Consider the following 6,000-nt stretch of genomic DNA (forward strand, 5'->3'; position numbering starts at 1 on the left):
ACTAATTGTGAAAACATTACCTCAATATTTTGCCCCGTTTAAGTTATTCGGGTTTAAATATTTGACCTTTAACCTCGATTGTCAGTATTTTTGTAGCATGTAGTATTTGATGACCTGTTGCTAAATGTGGAAACATCACCTTAATATGTTGCTCCGTTTATGAGTAACTTGGGTTTAAGTATATGACCTTTGATCTTGGTGGTAAGTGCTTTTGGGATATGCAGTGGTTGATGATCTATTACTAAATGTGGAAATAGCACCTCAATACGTTTCTCCTTTACGAGTTATAGGGTTAAAATATTTGACAATTGACCTTAATGGTCAGTACTTTCTAAACATGTAGTAGTTGATGACCTGTTACTAAATTTGGAAACAGCACCTCAATATGTGGCTCCGTTTAAAACTTATTCGCGTTTAAGTATGTGACCTTTGACCTCGGTGATCAGTGATTTGGTACATGTAGTGGTTGATGATCTATTACTAAATGTGAAAACATCACCTCCATACATTGCTCCGTTTACGAGTTATTCGGGTTTAAATATTTGACCTTTGACCTCGATGGTCAGTACTTTTGAGAGATAAGGTAGTTAATGACCTGTTACTAAATGTGGAAACAGCACCTCAATATGCGGCTCTGTTCGAGTTATTCGGATTTAAACTTTTAACGTCAATTGTCAGTACTTTAGTTACATGAAGTAGTTGGTGAACTATTAATAACTGTGGAAACAGCACCTCAATATTTGGCTCCGTTTTCGAGTTTTTAGGTTTTAAGTATTTTGACTTGCCCTCGATGGTCAGTATTTTCGGAACTTGTAGAAGTTGATAACCAATTACTAAATGTGGAAACAGCACCTCAATATTTGGCTCCATTTTCGAATTATTACGTTTTAAGTATTTTGACCTTTGACCTGGATGGTCAGTACTTTTGGGTCAAATGGTAGAGGATAATCTATTGCTAAATGTGGAAACAGCACCTCAATATTTGGAATTACATATATGTTCAAAGCACAGTAATATAATCAACGATAATATTATTAAATACGTGTATATTCAGAGGACAACAATTAGGTTTATTCTACAGCACGAATAGGAGAAAAAATATTACCATCGTAATTTGAGAATAAAAAAATAGCATCATATATTCTAACTTATGCTTAATAATGAACGCAAAGTTTATTTTTCTTATTATTTTCATTGCTGGTCCGTACAGAGTGTTGTAATTTTCAAGAAATCTCAAATTGGAATCAATTTACCTAACTATTTGTTTATATATTCCAGAAATAATATTTACGTATAATTTATTAAGAGAAAAGGAACATTTTCAAGTCGACTAAATCACTACGGTTTGTAGCTAGAGCACACTGGTTCTTAAACATACCGGAAATGTCGTTAGTAGCATTTAAATAATCTAGGCACGATCAATATGCCCTTGTACACCAAAGCACTATACGATATTACTATGAATTTCAATTATATATAAATATTCGTTACGGCGAACCGGATATGAAAAATCATATAATAAATGCTACACTGTTCCTACTTAAATATATATCATACTTTCACTCACAGGCTACTTCCACTGTCAAAATACTACATTACGCACATATATACATGCTACTACATTCCACGTAACTAACACACAAGATTAATAAATGTTACTATATATAGTAATCAACATTAAATTAAACAATATCTTGGTTATACCATATTAGTAATCTGCTCTGTGGATTTGAAAGGGAGTGATTTAAATGAATCAGGGCCCAAAGTGACTCTGTTACAAATTATCTCTTAGTTCTTTACTTAACTGTCAAAGTGAAAAATTTATGCAACTATCAATGGAAAGGGCCCCTTTCATGAAGGGAAAAGAAAGAATTTATTTCAAAACATTTTCGCTAGAGAAATACTGAAGTCAGGAATAAATGGTAGCACCTCTCTTTTTGTTTGTAAAATAAAAATTACATAAGTTAAGGTTTATATATGTACGTTCATAACAAATTCCTCCGTTTAAACGAAACACAAAATTTCAAATTATTTCAAGTAGTCAGCGTTATCTACCGAGATTAAGAGACATCCGCTCGAAGCAAGCCATAGACATACAAAGAAAAGTAGCATACTCGATTACAGATACTAGTTCAATTGTCGACCATCTTGAATCCTTCATGAGGGTCGAGAATTGAGAAAATATGAAAGAAAAATAACATTAACTAAGAGCTGATTAAATATCTCTACGAATAATCTCTTTGAGAAAATGTATTGCTCAAAGAGGAACGTTACATATCTTCCTTACCAGAAGGATATTGAGCGTGTAAGTCTGCCAGATTCTCTACGCACGCGTCACTGTGTATGTGAAACGGCAAGGAGAAAGCGTTGCTTTAATCGTTTCCACACCTCCCAGTCCATTAAACAGAGCTCTGAGCCACTATCTATAGTAACGACAAGTTCAACGCTGACGATACTTCGTTTTAGGCTAGAATATGCTGACAAATAGAGCTCTTCGCCTAATGCGAATGGTTCTTCATCGATTATGAATTTAATTTTGAATTCTAAGGAATCTTGGAGAGCGGGATCATGAGTCAAACAATTAGACCTATCGTCAATCGAGTTTTGTTTTCCGGAAATAATGGAGTGTATGCTCCCGCAGTTATCCTCCCCATTTCACCAGGTAACTTCTGTATTAGTTTGTTGACTTCACGACTATCATTTTCTCCATTTATGATAATTCAATTTTCGATGTTATTCCGCATTTGCAAAGGGAAATGTTTCTGGGATCTATTTACGACATTATTGTTGTTACCACCATGATGGTTTCCGTTCTCTCCTCTCTCGTACGCTTCGTTAAAGTTCCTCCGATTATTATCGTCCCTATGTTTAATCGCTTCCGCATTCCTGCGATTATTGAGCATCAGCCGATTCCTATATAATCGCCGACCATTATTGTTATTGTTTTCTGAGCTGTACCCACTAGGACACCGGGATGCAGCCTGAGTATAGCTCACAAAGTCCGTTGGCAACTTGCCGTTACTTTGGTTTTCACGGGTTAAATATTTTACCTTTACGGGCAGCTAACTTCTTTCCCACACAAGGCAGCTAGTCGCGACGTGACTTCTCGAACTGTCTGGCATAGGTGGGAAGCGAAAATCGCACTACGTAGTCTATGATGATACATTACACACTAACCGTTAATTTAATTCATCTAAGAATCAAGAATTAATTACGTAATCCATATAAATTTACGATTAACAATGTACAAATTTCTTTTGACCATCAGAAGACCTATCAAGAAACAATCATAGATATTGTCATAAACAAAGAAAAATGAGTTGTAAAGTAACATGAACCTTACTGAGCTGGAGAGTGTTCTGACATCTTGTAAAGGCTTAAAGTGGAATTGACAATACATGAAGAACTTCAAGAGCCTATCGTATATTAACATGATATTTTATTGAACACTGAGACATTATATACAATTCTCGTATATCACTCACTGTCACATAAAGTTGTTTCTACCTATTCTAAGGCTGATGTAAGCCTTGAACGTCTGACAATGAATATCACTATTGTTTTTCATATTTTCATAAATGTGGCTTAAGAAACACAGATGTAAATGCCAAGGATATAACACAATATTCGTATATGAACTATTGTCTCTATTATCGGTTAAAATACTATTTTTTTTTCTAAATACGTTCATTATAATTTAAGCAATGATCACAATATGTTTTCATAACACTAAAATAAAGTAATAGTGCTTCATAAACCTTAATAAAGTTATATTAAGTGGTACATAGAATTCATATTTGGCATGAATTGCAAATTGGATATATACAAAGGTTTAAAATAATCGTCGAAGATTTTGAGCAATACAATTAAAAGTATATATGTACGCTGGATTGAAAGCATGTGTTGCGCCAGATTGTTGCATGTTGAAGCAGAAAAGGAAAGACAGATGTGTTGGCGAAGCATCATAATTGGTAGCAGAAAATCCCATTGGATGGTGAATTGCAGGCATTGACTTGATGGTGATTTCGTGATGGGGGTCGATGATCGAAGATGTGATAAATTCTTGCAAGAAAAATTGATGAGCGTGTTGATTCTCGAGGGCGGCCCAATCCACTGAATGACGCTGAAAGAAGAATTTGGCTGAGGCGTAGGTGTATATTGGATATGGATGGGGAGCGATTCTTCAGGGGTGATGGAATATAGAGTTCTGCGTGGGATAGCATGACAGAACATGATATACTGGAGATGAAGTTGGTCATACTGGAGATGAAGTGAGGACTGATATTGCCGAAAAAATGTCATTGGACGGAGGAGTGACTAGCCGAAGATTAACACTGCCATAGTTAATCTGATGGGCTGTTCTTCGTCCATAGTTTCAAGAACAGAGGTGCTAAAGTGAAGATGATGTAAACATGTGTGGCTACGATGAAAGCCTGCAAACAGAGATGTCGGAAGTCACTGTAGCCTTGCCTGGGGTGGTGAATGTAAATGCTGAACAACTAGAATGAGCTGCTGATGGACGACAACCTCATTACAGATGAAGCTGCACGATGAACCATCTGGAATCTGGAATGATGTCATTGGACGCGAAACGGAAACAACTGCTGATCCACGGTTTGCAGAACAGGCTCCACAGACCATAACCGCGGCAGGGTGTAACATCCCCAAGGCCTAATACGGTGTAGAACTGCTCAAGCCACCAACTCCGGTGATAGGAAAATAAATTTCAGCAGCTGTATATATATATATATATATATATATATATATATATATATATACGTGTGTGTATATACGTGTGTGTATATACGTATATAATTATGGAGCTATATCTGGGTTGTACCTCGGCAACGTCTTGGATACATGATGGGTTGTGTGAGAGCGGTACTGCTAATTACTGAAGAGCTCCAAGGATGTGGAACTGAAGATATTGCGTGGAACTGCATTATGACGAACCTCAGGTTTCTGGGGAAAATGGAACCATGAGATGTAAATTCCAAACAGGAAAGTATCATGTGTTTCCTGTTCTGGAAACGAACTGACCGATCTAATACGGGACATCTTCTTACCAACTGGAAGTGGCCAATTCTGGTGCCGAAATGGCCAACCATATTTATGTGATATCTCCTTCTATAGGAACGCCTGGGATGGAGACATCTTATTTCGTGGTGCTATAATGAGAAAACGGACTGTCTGTGCACAAACACAAATTTCATCTTCTTTCTTACATTCTCCAGTCCTTGAAAGACTAGCTTCTATGGATGGATATGTCTTGCAGGATGGCGTCTATTCGCATCTGGAAGTATCCCTAGCGTCTTGATGACATCTGGAGGCGTCTGGTGTTTTTATCATGGGCTGTATGGTATACTTACTGGTTTTCGTGAAGTCTTTGCAGTGTATGATGGCTCAGAACAAGGTTGGGTCATAGGTTGGGAGAAAAAGGAATTGTACTAATATATGTTACAGTTTAATACTTATGAGGCGTGGGTTACTTAATGAAAATTCGTTAGAATCACACCAAAATTATTGTTCAAAGTGCTACGGCATTGAATTTATAAATGTTTATGTTTTCTTACTATTTTTTCTTTTGAATATATCGCCTCATAATGTTGAAAAAAATAATTTAGTTTAGTGAAATATCTGTGAGAAAAGCATCTTTTTACTTCAGTAGAAATTACGTACTGAATTATCTTACTCAATGATAGCAATGTTATTAAATAACAGTCTAGTAAAAATAAGAAATAGCTGGAACGAAGAAACAAAATAAACTAACTGTTGTAAATACAAACAAGCTAAAAATAAAACAATAACATAACAAATTATTCAAAGAATATTACATCACTGTATTGAAGAACAAGAGGCTGTAGGGATGAAGCTTGACGGTTATCCATAGAGTATGTACCAGTATTTGTATAAGAAAGACTGCTTTGTGTTCGGAGATATGAAATCATAAGGTATTATGTTTCATTAATGAGTTTACTACAGGTATTGTGTCGTTCGATT

This window comes from Thermobia domestica, chromosome 4 (genome assembly GCF_964235325.1).
Source record: "Thermobia domestica chromosome 4, izTheDome1.hap1.1, whole genome shotgun sequence".
Taxonomy (NCBI): Eukaryota; Metazoa; Arthropoda; class Insecta; order Zygentoma; family Lepismatidae; genus Thermobia; species Thermobia domestica.